We start from the raw sequence: 23,149 nt of genomic DNA on the forward strand, positions 1-23,149 counted from the left end.
AGCAAGCTGCTAGAAAGGAATATTTAGTTATTTTCACTCCATATCAAAAACGCTCTAACTCAGTGAGATAAGCAATTTTTGACCATATGGCTATATCTTTTCAATATGTTGCAGGATCACAATGATATTGACTTATATTTTGCAGAATCACGTCCTTTTCAACATATTTCAGCACCAGCAAGCTGCTAGAAAGGAATCTTTAGTTATTTACACTGTGTTATCAAAAACCTTCAAATCAGTGAGATAAGCACTTTTTGACCATATGGCTATATCTTTTCAATATGTTGCAGGATCACAATGATATTTACTTATATTATGCAGAATCACGTCCTTTTCAACATATTTCAGCACCAGCAAGCTGCTAGAAAGGAATCTTTACTTATTTACACTCCATATCAAAAACGCTCTAACTCAGTGAGATAAGCAATTTCTGACCATATGGCTATATCTTTTCAATATGTTGCAGGATCACAATTATATTGACTTATATTATGCAGAAATACGTCCTTTTCAACATATTTCAGCACCAGCAAGCTGCTAGAAAGGAATATTTAGTTATTTTCACTCCATATCAAAAACGCTCTAACTCAGTGAGATAAGCAATTTTTGACCATATGGCTATATCTTTTCAATATGTTGCAGGATCACATTGATATTGACTTATATTATGCAGAATCACGTCCTTTTCAACATATTTCAGCACCAGCAAGCTGCTAGAAAGGAATCTTTACTTATTTACACTCCATATCAAAAACGCTCTAACTCAGTGAGATAAGCAATTTTTGACCATATGGCTATATCTTTTCAATATGTTGCAGGATCACAATTATATTGACTTATATTATGCAGAATCACGTCCTTTTCAACATATTTCAGCACCAGAAAGCTGCTCGAGAGGAATCTTTACTTAATTACACTCCATATCAAAAACGCTCTAACTCAGTGAGATAAGCAATTTTTGACCATATGGCTACATCTTTTCAATATGTTGCAGGATCACAATGATATTGACTTATATTATGCAGAATCACGTCCTTTTCAACATATTTCAGCACCAGCAAGCTGCTACAAAGGAATCTTTACTTATTTACACTCCATATCAAAAACGCTCTAACTCAGTGAGATAAGCAATTTTTGACCATATGGCTATATCTTTTCAATATGTTGCAGGATCACATTGATATTGACTTATATTATGCAGAATCACGTCCTTTTCAACATATTTCAGCACCAGCAAGCTGCTAGAAAGGAATCTTTACTTATTTACACTCCATATCAAAAACGCTCTAACTCAGTGAGATAAGCAATTTTTGACCATATGGCTATATCTTTTCAATATGTTGCAGGATCACAATGATATTGACTTATATTATGCAGAATCACGTCCTTTTCAACATATTTCAGCACCAGCAAGCTGCTAGAAAGGAATCTTTAGGTATTTACACTGTTAGGGATGGTTCAAAGACTCCGGTGCGGAGCAACAAGACACGACTAGGACTCTGAAATTAGTAATAAATATTTAATGGTTTCCAAAATACAACAGAAAAGGAGCCAAACAAGAACTGAATAAGGGACTAAGGACGACGAGCTAAACTAGCGAACAGGCTAACAAAGTGAGGCGACTAGCTTTGACGCTAGTGGACGGACCTAAGTGGCGATACAAACAAACGTTATCAATTATCGACCGGGCCACGAACAAAAGGCGAACGAACGAACTAACAAATCTAATACAAGGATTCTTAATCTAAACTAATCTACGGTACTCAACCGGTGGGAAGGCAGTGAGTGAGGCTGGGATTCCGGTGCTTTTAGTTGTGGGCTGTGACGTTCCGGCGATGAGTCATCCGGTGCGCGCGGCTTTTAAGCTGCACCAGAAGGGTGTGGCCAATCAGCCGCAGCCACCTGTCTGCCTCACCGTCACACCACCGTCACACCACCGCACATGCCCAACCGGAATCAGAGAAGGGAGATAGAGAGGAACAGGGAAAACACAGACATTGCTTCTAGCAGCCACCACCAGCGGACGTAACAGTACCCCCCCCTCTACGCGCACCTCCAGGTGCGCGAACTGCTCGATCAGGCCTCCTCTTATGGAAGTCCCTAATGAGCGTACGGTCGAGGATAAGGCGATGAGGAATCCGGCTCCTCTCTTCAGGTCCATAACCCTTCCAATCCACCAGATACTGTAATCCACGTCCCCGTTTCCGAACTTCCAACAGTCGTCGGACAGTATAAGCAGGAGCATTCTCTATGATCCTGGGTGGAGGAGGGGGACAGACGGGAGGGGCCAGTGGGCTCTCCTTAACAGGCTTTACCTGGGAGACGTGAAACGTGGGGTGGATCCGCATAGTTGCAGGCAATTTTAACCGCACCGCACTAGGGTTAACAATGCGGTCAATGGGAAAAGGTCCCACAAACCTGGGAGCCAGCTTCCGGGATTCCACACGGAGTGGAAGGTCCCTTGCCCGGAGCCAAACCCTCTGACCAACCGAGTATTTAGGAGCTGGAGTACGATGTCGATTTGCCTGCTTCTGCATCCTTTGTGAAGCCTTCAATAAGGAAGCTCTGGCCCGTCTCCAGGTCCTTTCGCACTTTCTAATATATCCCTGGACGGAAGGAACATTGATCTCTTGCTCCTGAGAAGGAAACATAGGGGGCTGGTATCCTAAAGAACATTGGAAGGGTGAAAGTCCAGACGAAGAGTTAGACAGAGAGTTATGTGCATATTCAATCCAAGGAAGTAGAGAACTCCATGCAGAGGGGTTCTCCGAAGTCATGCACCTGAGAAATGTCTCTAAGGACTGATTAGTTCGTTCAGTCTGACCGTTGGACTGGGGATGAAACCCAGACGTCAGACTGACCGTTGATCCTAAGGCCGAACAAAAGGCCCTCCACACCTGCGAGGTAAACTGGGGACCCCGGTCCGAAACTATGTCCACGGGTATCCCATGGAGGCGAAACACATGTAAAACCAAAAGGTCAGCCGTTTCTTTCGAGGAAGGGAGCTTAGGCAGGGCAATAAAATGAGCAGACTTAGAGAAACGATCAACAATGGTCAGTATGGTCGTATTTCCTTGAGAGGTAGGCAACCCAGTGACAAAGTCGACTGCAATATGTGACCAAGGTCGACGAGGCACTGGTAAAGGGTGTAGGAGACCTGTGCTGGGCTGAATGGAAGTTTTATTAGCGGAACACACAGTACAAGCGGCAACAAACTCACAGGTATCTTTTTCAATAGTTGGCCACCAAAACTTCTTTGTGAGTACCTCTAGTGTCCGGGAGGTGCCGGGATGACATGTCACCCTAGACGAGTGGGCCCACTGGAGGACTTGGGAACGAACAGAGTCCGGTACATACAGCCGATTTGGAGGTCCACCACCCGGATCCGGGTCCTCCTCCAAAGCTCGTTGAACTACGGATTCAATCTCCCACACAAGAGTAGCAACGACACAGGTCTCAGGTAGAATGGGTTTAGGCTCACGTGGAGTCTCCAACGTAGTGAACTGACGAGAGAGGGCGTCAGGTTTAATGTTCTTTGATCCAGGACGGTATGTCAGGGTGAAGTTAAATCTGCTGAAGAACAGTGTCCAACGGCCTTGACGGGCATTAACTCTCTTAGCCGAACGTATGTACTCCAGATTACGATGGTCGGTCCAGACAACAAACGGATGTTCAGCTCCCTCCAGCCAGTGGCGCCATTCCTCCAGTGCCATCTTCACCGCAAGCAATTCCCTAATACCCACGTCATAGTTTCTCTCAGCAGGAGAGAGACGACGGGAGAAAAAGGCACATGGGTGGATCTTATGATCAACCGGGGAACGTTGAGAAAGGACGGCTCCGACTCCGATGTCTGAAGCATCAACCTCCACAATGAATTGCTGAATGAGAATGGGTGCGGAGCTAAACTTGTCCTTGAGAATATTAAAGGCTCTGTCTGCTTCAGGTGTCCATGAAAAGGTCTTGTGAACAGAGGTCAGGGAGGTGAGAGGGGCTGCAATCCTGCTGTAATCTCGGATGAAACGACGGTAGAAATTTGCAAACCCCAGGAAGCGTTGTAGTTGCTTGCGGGTTTCCGGAATTGGCCAATCCTGCACTGCGGACAGTTTCTGTGGATCCATCCTCACTTCTCCAGCTGAGATGATGTAGCCCAAGAATGAAACTGTGGATTTGTGGAACTCACATTTCTCAGCTTTCACAAACAGGCGTTTTTTTACGAGGCGTTCAAGTACGAGACGGACATGTTGTTGGTGCTCAGCGAGACTTTGGGAGTAGATCAGAATGTCATCCAGGTAAACAAACACAAACCGATTAATCATATCCCGAAGAACATCATTAATGAGATTCTGAAAAACTGCCGGAGCATTTGTCAAACCAAAGGGCATAACCAAATATTCAAAATGTCCAAGGGGGGTGTTGAAGGCGGTCTTCCATTCATCTCCCTGTTTAATACGAATCAGATGGTAAGCATTACAAAGATCCAGTTTTGTGAAGATGGTTGCCCCGTGCAAAGGGGTGAAGGCTGAATTGATCAAAGGAAGAGGGTATGTATTCTTCACAGTGATCTCATTAATTCCTCGGAAGTCAATGCAGGGACGTAGACTCTTATCCTTTTTATCAACAAAAAAGAACCCCGCACCAACAGGAGAAGACGAAGGACGGATGATTCCGGCAGCCAGGGACTCTCGGATATAAGTCTCCATTGCAGTCTGTTCAGGTTTTGAAAGGTTATACAGGCGGCTAGTGGGAAGGGTGGCTCCAGGAATTAGCTCTATCGAACAATCATACGGGCGGTGTGGCGGAAGCGAAAGGGCCTTTTCTTTACTAAAAACTGGAGCTAAGTCATGGTATTCATGAGGAACTCCTTCCAAGTCTACTGCAGGAGTGGAAGGTGAAGGAACTGGACTGGCAGGTGTGAGAGCTGAATGCAGACAAGTCTCATGACATCGAGGATCCCAGGATACCACCTCCCTTTTTCTCCAATCCAAGTGTGGGTTGTGTAGCTGGAGCCACGAGTATCCTAAAACCAACGGAGGATTGGAGTGGTCGATCAGGTAGAAGGAGATGGTCTCTCGATGGTTTCCAGCAATCAACAGGGTAACAGGAATAGTCTTTTGGGTTACTTGAGCGAGGTGTAGGCCATTCAAGGCTCGAATCTTCAATGGTTTAGCAAGATTTTCTACAGGTACTCCCATTTGGAGAGCTAACTGACGGTCTAGAAAACTCTCTTCAGCTCCAGAGTCGACCAGGGCTTGAAGAGGGACTGACTGATCCTGCCAACAAAGGGAAGCTTCGCACTGTAGCCGAGGTGGGGATGAAAGGGTGGCTCGGCTCAGCAGTGATTCCCCAATCACTGATGAGCCTATTCTTTTCCCAGACGGAGAGGACAAGCGATGAGGAAGTGACCCAACTGCATGGGTTCCGGATCAGGAATATGGGGCTTAAAAACAGCTGGTGGTTGAAGAACTGGAGTAGGGCGCTGCAGCTTCTCTCGGCGACGTTCTTTCATCCTGCTGTCGATTCGGATAGCCAAAGCGATCATCTGGTCCAGACTAGCGGTTGCATCTCGAGTTGCTAATTCGTCTTTCACCAAATCATGCAGACCTGCATAGAAAGCTACCTGGAGAGGTTCGTCATTCCATCCACTAGATGGCGCCAAGGTACGGAAATCCACGGAGAATTCTGCCACGCTGCGATTTCCTTGACGTATATTCATCAGACGATTACTGGCATCTCGACCCCTGATGGAATGATCAAAAACTTTCTTCATTTCCTCCACAAAGGAGGAGTAGGAGTCGCAGATGGCCTCATGACGCCTCCAAACCGCTGTGCCCCACTCTCTCGCCTTACCACTGAGTAGGCTGACTAAGAAAGCTACCTTGGCTCGGTCAGAGGGATAAGAAAGTTTTTGGTCAGAGGGATAAGAGAGAGGCTGAAGCTCAAAAATCAAAGAGACCTGAGTCAAAAAGGCTTCACATGAATCTGCCTCACCATTAAAGCGCTCAGGGACTGGAACATGCGGCTCACGTAGAGGAACATTCAAACTAGAAGCACTAATTGCATGTGACGGGTTAACAGTGGCACGAACTGATTGTGTCACCTGAGAAGTTAACTGGGTGACTTTACCAGTTAATTGGGAGACTTGATGTATTACTGTGCTACTGCTTTCAGCCAGATTCTGCAGCAACGCTTCATATTGGCCTAAAATGGCTCCTTGACTAGCTATGGTTTGTTGTAAAGTTAACCCAGGTTGCGCTGCCTCTGCGCCGGTCCCATTGCCCGCTGAGTTCATCATGGCCGGAACGTACTGTTAGGGATGGTTCAAAGACTCAGGTGCGGAGCAACAAGACACGACCAGGACACAGAAATTAGTAATAAATATTTAATGGTTGCCAAAATACAACAGAAAAGGAGCCAAACAAGAACTGAATAAGGGACTAAGGACGACGAGCTAAACTAGCGAACAAGCTAACAAAGTGAGGCAGCTAGCTTTGACGCTAGTGGACGGACCTAAGTGGCCATACAAACAAACGTTATCAATTATCGACCGGGCCACAAACAAAAGGCGGACGAACAAACTAACAAAACTAATACAAGGATTCTTAATCTAAACTAATCTACGGTACTCAACCGGTGGGAAGGCAGTGACTGAGGCTGGGATTCCGGGGCTCTTAGTTGTGGGCTGTGACGTTCCGGCGATGAGTCATCCGGTGCGCGCGGCTTTTAAGCTGCACCTGAAGGGTGTGGCCAATCAGCCGCAGCCACCTGTCTGCCTCACCGTCACACCACCGTCACAACTATTTACACTCGATATCAAAAACGCTCTAACTCAGTGAGATGAGCACTTTTTGACCATATGGCTATATCTTTTCAATATGATGCTGGATAAAATTATATTGACTTATATTATGCAGAATCACGTCCTTTTCAACATATTTCAGCACCAGCAAGCTGCTAGAAAGGAATCTTTAGTTATTTACACTGTGTTATCAAAAACCTTCAACTCAGTGAGATAAGCACTTTTTGACCATATGGCTATATCTTTACAATATGTTGAAGGATCACAATGATATTGACTTATATTATGCAGAATCACGTCCTTTTCAACATATTTCAACACCAGCAAGCTGCAAGAAAGGACTCTTTCGTTATTTACACTCGATATCAAAAACGCTCTAACTCAGTGAGATATGCATATTTTGACCATATGGCTGTATCTTTTCAATATGTTGCAGGATCACAATGATATTGACTTATATTATGTAGAATCACGTCCTTTTCAACATATTTCAGCACCAATAAGCTGATAGAAAGGAATCTTTAGTTATTTCCACTCGATATCAAAAACGCTCTAACTCAGTGAGATAAGCAATTTTTGACCATATGTCTATATCTTTTCAATATGTTGCAGGGTCACAATGATTTTGACTTGTCTCATGCAGAATCAAGCCCTTTTCAACATATTTCAGCACCAGCAAGCTGCTAGAATGGAATCTTTAGTTATTTACACTCAGTTGCAAAAAAGCGTCAACTCAGTGAGATAAACACTTTTTGACCATATGGCTATATCTATTTAAAATGTTGTAGGATCACAATGATTTTGACTTATATTATGCAGAATCAAGCCCTTTTCAACATATTTCAGCACCAGCAAGCTGCTAGAATGGAAACTTTAGTTATTTACACTCTGTTTCAAAAAAGCTTCAAAAAAAGTGAGATAAACACTTTTTGACCATATGGCTATATCGTTTCAAAATGTTGCAGGATCACAATGATTTTGACTTATATTATGCAGAATCAACCCCTTTTCCACATATTTCAGCATCAGATAACTGCTAGAATTGAAACTTTAGTTATTTACATTCTGTTTCAAAAAAGCTTCAACTCAGTGAGATAAACACTTTTTGACCATATGGCTATATCTATTTAAAATGTTGCAGGATCACAATGATTTTGACTTATATTATGCAGAATCAAGCCCTTTTCAACATATTTGAGCACCAGCAAGCTGCTAGAAAGGCATCTTTAGTTATTGACACTGTTGCAAAAAAGCTTCAACTCAGTGAGATAAACACTTTTTGACCGTATGGCTATATCGTTTCAAAATGTTGCAGGATCACAATGATTTTGACTTATATTATGCAGAATCAAGCCCTTTTCAACATATTTCAGCACCAGCAAGCTGCTAGAATTGAAACTTTAGTTATTTACATTCTGTTTCAAAAAAGCTTCAACTCAGTGAGATAAACACTTTTTGACCGTATGGCTATATCTTTTCAAAATGTTGAAGGATCACAATGATTTTGACTTATATTATGCAGAATCAAGCCCTTTTCAACATATTTGAGCACCAGCAAGCTGCTAGAAAGGAATCTTTAGTTATTGACACTGTTGCAAAAAAGCTTCAACTCAGTGAGATAAACACTTTTTGACCGTATGGCTATATCTTTTCAAAATGTTGCAGGATCACAATGATTTTGACTTATATTATGCAGAATCAAGCCCTTTTCAACATATTTCAGCACCAGCAAGCTACTAGAAAGGAATCTTTAGTTATTTACACTCTGTTGCAAAAAAGCTTCAACTCAGTGAGAAAAACACTTTTTGACCATATGGCTATATCTATTTAAAATGTTGCAGGATCACAATGATTTTGACTTGTCTTATGCAGAATCAAGCCCTTTTCAACATATTTCAGCACCAGCAAGCTGCTAGAATGGAATCTTTAGTTATTTACACTCTGTTACAAAAAAGCTTCAACACAGTGAGATAAACACTTTTTGACCGTATTGCTATATCTTTTCAAAATGTTGCAGGATCACAATGATTTTGACTTATATTATGCAGAATCAAGCCCTTTTCAACATATTTCAGCACCAGCAAGCTGCTAGAAAGGAATCTTTAGTTAGTGACACTCTGTTGCAAAAAAGCTTCAACTCAGTGAGATAAACACTTTTTGACCATGTGGCTATATCGTTTCAAAATGTTGCAGGATCACAATGATTTTGACTTATATTATGCAGAATCAAGCCCTTTTCAACATATTTCAGCACCAGCAAGCTGCTAGAATTGAAACTTTAGTTATTTATAGTCTGTTTCAAAAAAGCTTCAACTCAGTGAGATAAACACTTTTTGACCATATGGCTATATCTATTTAAAATGTTGCAGGATCACAATGATTTTGACTTATATTATGCAGAATCAAGCTCTTTTCAACATATTTCAGCACCGTCAAGCTGCTAGAATTGAAACTTTAGTTATTTACATTCTGTTTCAAAAAAGCTTCAACTCAGTGAGATAAACACTTTTTGACCATATAACTATATCGTTTCAAAATGTTGCAGGATCACAATGATTTTGACTTATATTATGCAGAATCAAGTCCTTTTCAACATATTTCAGCACCAGCAAGCTGCTAGAATGGAATCTTTAGTTATTTACACTCTGTTTCAAAAAAGCTTCAACTCAGTGAGAAAAACACTTTTTGACCTTATGGCTATATCTATTTAAAATGTTGCAGGATCACAATGATTTTGACTTATATTATGCAGAATCAAGCCCTTTTCAACATATTTCAGCACCAGCAAGCTGCTAGAATTGAAACTTTAGTTATTTACATTCTGTTTCAAAAAAGCTTCAACTCAGTGAGATAAACACTTTTTGACCGTATGGCTATATCATTTCAAAATGTTGCAGGATCACAATGATTTTGACTTATATTATGCAGAATCAAGCCCTTTTCAACATATTTCAGCACCAGCAAGCTGCAAGAATGGAAACTTTACTTATTTACACTCTGTTGCAAAAAAGCTTCAACTCAGTGAGAAAAACACTTTTTGACCATATGGCTATATATATTTAAAATGTTGCAAGATCACAATGATTTTGACTTACATTATGCAGAATCAAGCCCTTTTCAACATATTTCAGCACCAGCAAGCTGCTAGAATGGAATCTTTAGTTATTTACACTCTGTTTCAAAAAAGCTTCAACTCAGTGAGAAAAACACTTTTTGACCGTATGGCTATGTCTATTTAAAATGTTGCAGGATCACAATGATTTTGACTTATATTATGCAGAATCAAGCCCTTTTCAACATATTTCAGCACCAGCAAGGTGCTAGAATTGAAACTTTAGTTATTTACATTCTGTTTCAAAAAAGCTTCAACTCAGTGAGATGAACACTTTTTGACCGTATGGCTAAATCTTTTCAAAATGTTGCAAGATCACAATGATTTTGACTTATATTATGCAGAATTAAGCCCTTTTCAACATATTTGAGCACCAGCAAGCTGCTAGAAAGGAATCTTTAGTTATTGACACTGTTGCAAAAAAGCTTCAACTCAGTGAGATACACACTTTTTGACCGTATGGCTATATCTTTTCAAAATGTTGCAGGATCACAATGATTTTGACTTATATTATGCAGAATCAAGCCCTTTTCAACATTTTTCAGCACCAGCAAGCTGCTAGAATGGAATCTTTAGTTATTTACACTCTGTTGCAAAAAAGCTTCAACTCAGTGAGATAAACACTTTTTGACCGTATGGCTATATCTTTTCAAAATGTTGCAGGATCACAATGATTTTGACTTATATTATGCAGAATCAAGCCCTTTTCAACATATTTCAGCACCAGCAAGCTGCTAGAAAGGAATCTTTAGTTATTGAAACTGTTGCAAAAAAGCTTCAACTCAGTGAGATAAACACTTTTTGATCATATGGCTATATCGTTTCAAAATGTTGCAGGATCAAAATGATTTTGACTTATATTATGCAGAATCAAGCCCTTTTCAACATATTTCAGCACCAGCAAGCTGCTAGAATTGAAACTTTAGTTATTTACATTCTGTTTCAAAAAAGCTTCAACTCAGTGAGATAAACACTTTTTGACCGTATGGCTATATCTTTTCAAAATGTTGCAGGATCACAATGATTTTGACTTATATTATGCAGAATCAAGCCCTTTTCAACATATTTCAGCACCAGCAAGCTGCTAGAAAGGAATCTTTAGTTATTGACACTCTGTTGCAAAAAAGCTTCAACTCATTGAGATAAACACTTTTTGACCGTATGGCTATATCATTTCAAAATGTTGCAGGATCACAATGATTTTGACTTATATTATGCAGAATCAAGCCCTTTTCAACATATTTCAGCACCAGCAAGCTGCAAGAATGGAAACTTTACTTATTTACACTCTGTTGCAAAAAAGCTTCAACTCAGTGAGAAAAACACTTTTTGACCATATGGCTATATCTATTTAAAATGTTGCAAGATCACAATGATTTTGACTTACATTATGCAGAATCAAGCCCTTTTCAACATATTTCAGCACCAGCAAGCTGCTAGAATGGAATCTTTAGTTATTTACACTCTGTTTCAAAAAAGCTTCAACTCAGTGAGAAAAACACTTTTTGACCGTATGGCTATGTCTATTTAAAATGTTGCAGGATCACAATGATTTTGACTTATATTATGCAGAATCAAGCCCTTTTCAACATATTTCAGCACCAGCAAGCTGCTAGAATTGAAACTTTAGTTATTTACATTCTGTTTCAAAAAAGCTTCAACTCAGTGAGATGAACACTTTTTGACCGTATGGCTAAATCTTTTCAAAATGTTGCAAGATCACAATGATTTTGACTTATATTATGCAGAATCAAGCCCTTTTCAACATATTTGAGCACCAGCAAGCTGCTAGAAAGGAAACTTTAGTTATTGACACTGTTGCAAAAAAGCTTCAACTCAGTGAGATACACACTTTTTGACCGTATGGCTATATCTTTTCAAAATGTTGCAGGATCACAATGATTTTGACTTATATTATGCAGAATAAAGCCCTTTTCAACATTTTTCAGCACCAGCAAGCTGCTAGAATGGAATCTTTAGTTATTTACACTCTGTTGCAAAAAAGCTTCAACTCAGTGAGATAAACACTTTTTGACCGTATGGCTATATCTTTTCAAAATGTTGCAGGATCACAATGATTTTGACTTATATTATGTAGAATCAAGCCCTTTTCAACATATTTCAGCACCAGCAAGCTGCTAGAAAGGAATCTTTAGTTATTGAAACTGTTGCAAAAAAGCTTCAACTCAGTGAGATAAACACTTTTTGATCATATGGCTATATCGTTTCAAAATGTTGCAGGATCAAAATGATTTTGACTTATATTATGCAGAATCAAGCCCTTTTCAACATATTTCAGCACCAGCAAGCTGCTAGAATTGAAACTTTAGTTATTTACATTCTGTTTCAAAAAAGCTTCAACTCAGTGAGATAAACACTTTTTGACCGTATGGCTATATCTTTTCAAAATGTTGCAGGATCACAATGATTTTGACTTATATTATGCAGAATCAAGCCCTTTTCAACATATTTCAGCACCAGCAAGCTGCTAGAAAGGAATCTTTAGTTATTGACACTCTGTTGCAAAAAAGCTTCAACTCATTGAGATAAACACTTTTTGACCGTATGGCTATATCATTTCAAAATGTTGCAGGATCACAATGATTTTGACTTATATTATGCAGAATCAAGCCCTTTTCAACATATTTCAGCACCAGCAAGCTGCAAGAATGGAAACTTTACTTATTTACACTCTGTTGCAAAAAAGCTTCAACTCAGTGAGAAAAACACTTTTTGACCATATGGCTATATGTATTTAAAATGTTGCAGGATCACAATGATTTTGACTTACATTATGCAGAATCAAGCCCTTTTCAACATATTTCAGCACCAGCAAGCTGCTAGAATGGAATCTTTAGTTATTTACACTCTGTTTCAAAAAAGCTTCAACTCAGTGAGAAAAACACTTTTTGACCATATGGCTATATCGTTTCAAAATGTTGCAGGATCACAATGATTTTGACTTATATTATGCAGAATCAAGCCCTTTTCAACATATTTCAGCACCAGCAAGGTGCTAGAATTGAAACTTTAGTTATTTACATTCTGTTTCAAAAAAGCTTCAACTCAGTGAGATGAACACTTTTTGACCGTATGGCTATATCTTTTCAAAATGTTGCAGGATCACAATGATTTTGACTTATATTATGCAGAATCAAGCCCTTTTCAACATATTTCAGCACCAGCAAGCTGCTAGAAAGGAATCTTTAGTTATTGAAACTGTTGCAAAAAAGCTTCAACTCAGTGAGATAAACACTTTTTGATCATATGGCTATATCGTTTCAAAATGTTGCAGGATCACAATGATTCTGACTTATATTATGCAGAATCAAGCCCTTTTCAACATATTTCAGCACCAGCAAGCTGCTAGAATGGAAACTTTAGTTATTTACATTCTGTTTCAAAAAAGCTTCAACTCAGTGAGATAAACACTTTTTGACCGTATGGCTATATCTTTTCAAAATGTTGCAGGATCACAATGATTTTGACTTATATTATGCAGAATCAAGCCCTTTTCAACATATTTCAGCACCAGCAAGCTGCTAGAAAGGAATCTTTAGTTATTGACACTCTGTTGCAAAAAAGCTTCAACTCATTGAGATAAACACTTTTTGACCATATGGCTATATCGTTTCAAAATGTTGCAGGATCACAATGATTTTGACTTATATTATGCAGAATCAGGCCTTTTTCAACATATTTCAGCACCAGCAAGCTGCTAGAATTGAAACTTTAGTTATTTACATTCTGTTTCAAAAAAGCTTCAACTCAGTGAGATAAACACTTTTTGACCGTATGGCTATATCTATTTAAAATGTTGCAGGATCACAATGATTTTGACTTATATTATGCAGAATCAAGCCCTTTTCAACATATTTCAGCACCAGCAAGCTGCTAGAATTGAAACTTTAGTTATTTACATTCTGTTTCAAAAAAGCTTCAACTCAGTGAGATAAACATTTTTTGACCATATGGCTATATCATTTCAAAATGTTGCAGGATCACAATGATTTTGACTTATATTATGCAGAATCAAGCCCTTTTCAACATATTTCAGCACCAGCAAGCTGCAAGAATGGAAACTTTACTTATTTACACTCTGTTGCAAAAAAGCTTCAATTCAGTGAGAAAAACACTTTTTGACCATATGGCTATATGTATTTAAAATGTTGCAGGATCACAATGATTTTGACTTACATTATGCAGAATCAAGCCCTTTTCAACATATTTCAGCACCAGCAAGCTGCTAGAATGGAATCTTTAGTTATTTACACTCTGTTTCAAAAAAGCTTCAACTCAGTGAGAAAAACACTTTTTGACCGTATGGCTATGTCTATTTAAAATGTTGCAGGATCACAATGATTTTGACTTATATTATGCAGAATCAAGCCCTTTTCAACATATTTCAGCACCAGCAAGGTGCTAGAATTGAAACTTTAGTTATTTACATTCTGTTTCAAAAAAGCTTCAACTCAGTGAGATGAACACTTTTTGACCGTATGGCTAAATCTTTTCAAAATGTTGCAAGATCACAATGATTTTGACTTATATTATGCAGAATCAAGCCCTTTTCAACATATTTCAGCACCAGCAAGCTGCTAGAAAGGAATCTTTAGTTATTGACACTGTTGCAAAAAAGCTTCAACTCAGTGAGATACACACTTTTTGACCGTATGGCTATATCATTTCAAAATGTTGCAGGATCACAATGATTTTGACTTATATTATGCAGAATCAAGCCCTTTTCAACATATTTCAGCACCAGCAAGCTGCAAGAATGGAAACTTTACTTATTTACACTCTGTTGCAAAAAAGCTTCAACTCAGTGAGAAAAACACTTTTTGACCATATGGCTATATGTATTTAAAATGTTGCAGGATCACAATGATTTTGACTTACATTATGCAGAATCAAGCCCTTTTCAACATATTTCAGCACCAGCAAGCTGCTAGAATGAAATCTTTAGTTATTTACACTCTGTTTCAAAAAAGCTTCAACTCAGTGAGATAAACACTTTTTGACCGTATGGCTATGTCTATTTAAAATGTTGCAGGATCACAATGATTTTGACTTATATTATGCAGAATCAAGCCCTTTTCAACATATTTCAGCACCAGCAAGCTGCTAGAATTGAAACTTTAGTTATTTACATTCTGTTTCAAAAAAGCTTCAACTCAGTGAGATAAACACTTTTTGACCGTATGGCTATATCTTTTCAAAATGTTGCAGGATCACAATGATTTTGACTTATATTATGCAGAATCAAGCCCTTTTCAACATATTTCAGCACCAGCAAGCTGCTAGAAAGGAATCTTTAGTTATTGACACTCTGTTGCAAAAAAGCTTCAACTCATTGAGATAAACACTTTTTGACCATATGGCTATATCGTTTCGAAATGTTGCAGGATCACAATGATTTTGACTTATATTATGCAGAATCAAGCCCTTTTCAACATATTTCAGCACCAGCAAGCTGCTAGAATTGAAACTTTAGTTATTTACATTCTGTTTCAAAAAAGCTTCAACTCAGTGAGATAAAAACTTTTTGACCGTATGGCTATATCTTTTTAAAATGTTGCAGGATCACAATGATTTTGACTTATATTATGCAGAATCAAGCCCTTTTCAACATATTTCAGCACCAGCAAGCTGCTAGAATGGAATCTTTAGTTATTTACACTCTGTTTCAAAAAAGCTTCAACTCAGTGAGAAAAACACTTTTTGACCATATGGCTATATCGTTTCAAAATGTTGCAGGATCACAATGATTTTGACTTATATTATGCAGAATCAAGCCCTTTTCAACATATTTCAGCACCAGCAAGGTGCTAGAATTGAAACTTTAGTTATTTACATTCTGTTTCAAAAAAGCTTCAACTCAGTGAGATAAACACTTTTTGACCGTATGGCTATATCTTTCAAAATGTTGCAGGATCACAATGATATTGACTTATATTATGCAGAATCAAGCCCTTTTCAACATATTTCAGCACCAGCAAGCTGCTAGAACTGAAACTTTAGTTATTTATAGTCTGTTGCAAAAAAGCTTCAACTCAGTGAGAAAAACACTTTTTGACCATATGGCTATATCTATTTAAAATGTTGCAGGATCACAATGATTTTGACTTATAGTATGCAGAATCAAGCCCTTTTCAACATATTTCAGCACCAGCAAGCTGCTAGAATGGAATCTTTAGTTATTTACACTCTGTTGCAAAAAAACTTCAACTCAGTGAGATAAACACTTTTTGACCATATGGCTATATCTATTTAAAATGTTGCAGGATCACAATGATTTTGACTTAAATTATGCAGAATCAAGCCCTTTTCAACATATTTCAGCACCAGCAAGCTGCTAGAATGGAATCTTTAGTTATTTACACTCTGTTGCAAAAAAGTGTCAACTCAGTGAGATAAACACTTTTTGACCGTATGGCTATATCGTTTCAAAATGTTGCAGGATCACAATGATTTTGACTTATATTATGCAGAATTAAGCCCTTTTCAACATATTTCAGCACCAGCAAGCTGCTAGAATTGAAACTTTAGTTATTTATAGTCTGTTGCAAAAAAGCTTCAACACAGTGAGATAAACACTTTTTGACCATATGGCTATATCGTTTCAAAATGTTGCAGGATCACAATGATTTTGACTTATATTATGCAGAATCAAGCCCTTTTCAACATATTTCAGCACCAGCAAGCTGCTAGAATGGAATCTTTAGTTATTTACACTCCGTTGCAAAAAAGCGTCAACTCAGTGAGATAAACACTTTTTGACCATATGGCTATATCTATTTAAAATGTTGCAGGATCACAATGATTTTGACTTATATTATGCAGAATCAAGCCCTTTTCAACATATTTCAGCACCAGCAAGCTGCTAGAATTGAAACTTTAGTTATTTATAGTCTGTTGCAAAAAAGCGTCAACTCAGTGAGATAAACACTTTTTGACCATATGGCTATATCGTTTCAAAATGTTGCAGGATCACAATGATTTTGACTTATATTATGCAGAATCAAGCCCTTTTGAACATATTTCAGCACCAGCAAGCTGCTAGAAAGGAATCTTTAGTTATTTATAGTCTGTTGCAAAAAAGCTTCAACTCAGTGAGAAAAACACTTTTTGACCATATGGCTATATCTATTTTAAATGTTGCAGGATCACAATGATTTTGACTTATATTATGCAGAATCAAGCCCTTTTCAACATATTTCAGCACCAGCAAGCTGCTACAATGGAATCTTTAGTTATTTACACTCTGTGGCAAAAAAGCGTCAACATAGTGAGATAAACACTTTTTGACCGTATGGCTATATCGATTTAAAATGTTGCAGGATCACAATGATTTTGACTTATATTATGCAGAATCAAGCCCTTTTCAACATATTTCAGCACCAGCAAGCTGCTAGAATTGAATCTTTAGTTATTTACACTCTGTTGCAAAAAAGCGTCAACTCAGTGAGATAAACACTTTTTGACCATATGGCTATATCGTTTCAAAATGTTGCAGGATCACAATGATTTTGACTTATATTATGCAGAATCAAGCCCTTTTCAACATATTTCAGCACCAGCAAGCTGCTAGAATTGAAACTTTAGTTATTTATAGTCTGTTGCAAAAAAGCTTCAACTCAGTGAGAAAAACACTTTTTGACCATATGGCTATATCTATTTAAAATGTTGCAGGATCACAATGATTTTGACTTATATTATGCAGAATCAAGCCCTTTTCAACATATTTCAGCACCAGCAAGCTGCTAGAATGGAATCTTTAGTTATTTACACTCTGTTGCAAAAAAGCGTCAACTCAGTGAGATAAACACTTTTTGACCATATGGCTATATCTATTTAAAATGTTGCAGGATCACAATGATTTTGACTTATATTATGCAGAATCAAGCCCTTTTTAACATATTTCAGCACCAGCAAGCTGCTAGAATTGAATCTTTAGTTATTTACACTCTGTTGCAAAAAAGCGTCAACTCAGTGAGATAAACACTTTTTGACCATATGGCTATATCGTTTCAAAATGTTGCAGGATCACAATGATTTTGACTTATATTATGCAGAATCAAGCCCTTTTCAACATATTTCAGCACCAGCAAGCTGCTAGAATTGAATCTTTAGTTATTTACACTCTGTTGCAAAAAAGCGTCAACTCAGTGAGATAAACACTTTTTGACCATATGGCTATATCGTTTTAAAATGTTGCAGGATCACAATGATTTTGACTTATATTATGCAGAATCAAGCCCTTTTCAACATATTTCAGCACCAGCAAGCTGCTACAATTGAAACTTTAGTTATTTATAGTCTGTTGCAAAAAAGCTTAATCTCAGTGAGAAAAACACTTTTTGACCATAAGGCTATATCTATTTAAAATGTTGCAGGATCACAATGATTTTGACTTATATTATGCAGAATCAAGCCCTTTTCAACATATTTCAGCACCAGCAAGCTGCTAGAATGGAATCTTTAGTTATTTACACTCTGTTGCAAAAAAGCTTCAACTCAGTGAGATAAACACTTTTTGACCATATGGCTATATCGTTTCAAAATGTTGCAGGATCACAATGATTTTGACTTATATTATGCAGAATCAAGCCCTTTTCAACATATTTCAGCACCAGCAAGCTGCTAGAATGGAATCTTTAGTTATTTACACTCTGTTGCAAAAAAGCGTCAACTCAGTGAGATAAACACTTTTTGACCATATGGCTATATCGTTTCAAAATGTTGCAGGATCACAATGATTTTGACTTATATTATGCAGAATCAAGCCCTTTTCAACATATTTCAGCACCAGCAAGCTGCTAGAATTGAAACTTTAGTTATTTATAGTCTGTTGCAAAAAAGCTTCAACTCAGTGAGAAAAACACTTTTTGACCATATGGCTATATCTATTTAAAATGTTGCAGGATCACAATGATTTTGACTTATATTATGCAGAATCAAGCCCTTTTCAACATATTTCAGCACCAGCAAGCTACTAGAATTGAATCTTTAGTTATTGACACTCTGTTGCAAAAAAGCTTCAACTCAGTGAGATAAACACTTTTTGACCATATGGCTATATCGTTTCAAAATGTTGCAGGATCACAATGATTTTGACTTATAATATGCAGAATCAAGCCCTTTTCAACATATTTCAGCACCAGCAAGCTGCTAGAATGGAATCTTTAGTTATTTACATTCTGTTGCAAAAAAGCGTCAACTCAGTGAGATAAACACTTTTTGACCGTATGGCTATATCGTTTCAAAATGTTGCAGGATCACAATGATTTTGACTTATATTATGCAGAATCAAGCCCTTTTCAACATATTTCAGCACCAGCAAGCTGCTAGAATGGAATCTTTAGTTATTTACATTCTGTTGCAAAAAAGCGTCAACTCAGTGAGATAAACACTTTTTGACCATATGGCTATATCGTTTCAAAATGTTGCAGGATCACAATGATTTTGACTTATATTATGCAGAATCAAGCCCTTTTCAACATATTTCAGCACCAGCAAGCTGCTAGAATTGAAACTTTAGTTATTTATAGTCTGTTGCAAAAAAGCTTCAACTCAGTGAGAAAAACACTTTTTGACCATATGGCTATATCTATTTAAAATGTTGCAGGATCACAATGATTTTGACTTATATTATGCAGAATCAAGCCCTTTTCAACATATTTCAGCACCAGCAAGCTGCTAGAATTGAAACTTTAGTTATTTATAGTCTGTTGCAAAAAAGCTTCAACTCAGTGAGAAAAACACTTTTTGACCATATGGCTATATCTATTTAAAATGTTGCAGGATCACAATGATTTTGACTTATATTATGCAGAATCAAGCCCTTTTCAACATATTTCAGCACCAGCAAGCTGCTAGAATTGAAACTTTAGTTATTTATAGTCTGTTGCAAAAAAGCTTCAAACTCAGTGAGAAAAACTCTTTTTGACCATATGGCTATATCTATTTAAAACGTTGCAGGATCACAATGATTTTGACTTATATTATGCAGAATCAAGCCCTTTTCAACATATTTCAGCACCAGCAAGCTGCTAGAATGGAATCTTTAGTTATTTACACTCTGTTGCAAAAAAGCGTCAACTCAGTGAGATAAACACTTTTTGACCATATGGCTATATCTATTTAAAATGTTGCAGGATCACAATGATTTTGACTTATATTATGCAGAATCAAGCCCTTTTCAACATATTTCAGCACCAGCAAGCTGCTAGAATGGAATCTTTAGTTATTTACACTCTGTTGCAAAAAAGCGTCAACTCAGTAAGATAAACACTTTTTGACCATATGGCTATATCGTTTCAAAATGTTGCAGGATCACAATGATTTTGACTTATATTATGCAGAATCAAGCCCTTTTCAACATATTTCAGCACCAGCAAGCTGCTAGAATTGAAACTTTAGTTATTTATTGTCTGTTGCAAAAAAGCTTCAACTCAGTGAGAAAAACACTTTTTGACCATATGGCTATATCTATTTGAAATGTTGCAGGATCACAATGATTTTGACTTATATTATGCAGAATCAAGCCCTTTTCAACATATTTCAGCACCAGCAAGCTGCTAGAATTGAAACTTTAGTTATTTATAGTCTGTTGCAAAAAAGCTTCAACTCAGTGAGAAAAACACTTTTTGACCATATGGCTATATCTATTTAAAATGTTGCAGGATCACAATGATTTTGACTTATATTATGCAGAATCAAGCCCTTTTCAACATATTTCAGCACCAGCAAGCTGCTAGAATTGAAACTTTAGTTATTTATAGTCTGTTGCAAAAAAGCGTCAACTCAGTGAGAAAAACACTTTTTGACCATATGGCTATATCTATTTAAAATGTTGCAGGATCACAATGATTTTGACTTATATTATGCAGAATCAAGCCCTTTTCAACATATTTCAGCACCAGCAAGCTGCTAGAATGGAATCTTTAGTTATTTACACTCTGTTGCAAAAAAGCGTCAACTCAGTGAGATAAACACTTTTTGACCATATGGCTATATCTATTTAAAATGTTGCAGGATCACAATGATTTTGACTTATATTATGCAGAATCAAGCCCTTTTCAACATATTTCAGCACCAGCAAGCTGCTAGAATTGAAACTTTAGTTATTTATAGTCTGTTGCAAAAAAGCTTCAACTCAGTAAGATAAACACTTTTTGACCGTATGGCTATATCTATTTAAAATGTTGCAGGATCACAATGATTTTGACTTATATTATGCAGAATCAAGTCCTTTTCAACATATTTCAGCACCAGCAAGCTGCTAGAATTGAATCTTTAGTTATTTACACTCTGTTGCAAAAAAGCGTCAACTCAGTGAGATAAACACTTTTTGACCATATGGCTATATCTATTTAAAATGTTGCAGGATCACAATGATTTTGACTTATATTATGCAGAATCAAGCCCTTTTCAACATATTTCAGCACCAGCAAGCTGCTAGAATGCAATCTTTAGTTATTTACACTCTGTTGCAAAAAAGCTTCAACTCCGTGAGATAAACACTTTTTGACCATATGGCTATATCGTTTCAAAATGTTGCAGGATCACAATGATTTTGACTTATATTATGCAGAATCAAGCCCTTTTCAACATATTTCAGCACTAGCAAGCTGCTAGAATTGAAACTTTAGTTATTTATAGTCTGTTGCAAAAAAGCTTCAACTCAGTGAGAAAAACACTTTTTGACCATATGGCTATATCGTTTCAAAATGTTGCAGGATCACAATGATTTTGACTTATATTATGCAGAATCAAGCCCTTTTCAACATATTTCAGCACCAGCAAGCTGCTAGAATTGAAACTTTAGTTATTTATAGTCTGTTGCAAAAAAGCTTCAACTCAGTGAGATAAACACTTTTTGACCATATGGCTATATCGTTTCAAAATGTTGCAGGATCACAATGATTTTGACTTATATTATGCAGAATCAAGCCCTTTTCAACATATTTCTGCACCAGCAAGCTGCTAGAATGGAATCTTTACTTATTTACACTCTGTTGCAAAAAAGCGTCAACTCAGTGAGATAAACACTTTTTGACCATATGGCTATATCGTTTCAAAATGTTGCAGGATCACAATGATTTTGACTTATATTATGCAGAATCAAGCCCTTTTCAACATATTTCAGCACCAGCAAGCTGCTAGAATTGAAACTTTAGTTATTTATAGTCTGTTGCAAAAAAGCTTCAACTCAGTGAGAAAAACACTTTTTGACCATATGGCTATATCTATTTAAAACGTTGCAGGATCACAATGATTTTGACTTATATTATGCAGAATCAAGCCCTTTTCAACATATTTCAGCACCAGCAAGCTGCTAGAATGGAATCTTTAGTTATTTACACTCTGTTGCAAAAAAGCGTCAACTCAGTGAGATAAACACTTTTTGACCATATGGCTATATCTATTTAAAATGTTGCAGGATCACAATGATTTTGACTTATATTATGCAGAATCAAGCCCTTTTCAACATATTTCAGCACCAGCAAGCTGCTAGAATGGAATCTTTAGTTATTTACACTCTGTTGCAAAAAAGCGTCAACTCAGTAAGATAAACACTTTTTGACCATATGGCTATATCGTTTCAAAATGTTGCAGGATCACAATGATTTTGACTTATATTATGCAGAATCAAGCCCTTTTCAACATATTTCAGCACCAGCAAGCTGCTAGAATTGAAACTTTAGTTATTTATAGTCTGTTGCAAAAAAGCTTCAACTCAGTGAGAAAAACACTTTTTGACCATATGGCTATATCTATTTAAAATGTTGCAGGATCACAATGATTTTGACTTATATTATGCAGAATCAAGCCCTTTTCAACATATTTCAGCACCAGCAAGCTGCTAGAATTGAAACTTTAGTTATTTATAGTCTGTTGCAAAAAAGCTTCAACTCAGTGAGAAAAACACTTTTTGACCATATGGCTATATCTATTTAAAATGTTGCAGGATCACAATGATTTTGACTTATATTATGCAGAATCAAGCCCTTTTCAACATATTTCAGCACCAGCAAGCTGCTAGAATTGAAACTTTAGTTATTTATAGTCTGTTGCAAAAAAGCTTCAAACTCAGTGAGAAAAACACTTTTTGACCATATGGCTATATCTATTTAAAATGTTGCAGGATCACAATGATTTTGACTTATATTATGCAGAATCAAGCCCTTTTCAACATATTTCTGCACCAGCAAGCTGCTAGAATGGAATCTTTACTT

The sequence above is a fragment of the Fistularia commersonii genome, chromosome 6, assembly GCF_037954325.1.
Source record: "Fistularia commersonii isolate RoL2024-O1a breed Wild chromosome 6, RoL_Fcom_v1.0, whole genome shotgun sequence".
NCBI lineage: Eukaryota > Metazoa > Chordata > Actinopteri > Syngnathiformes > Fistulariidae > Fistularia > Fistularia commersonii.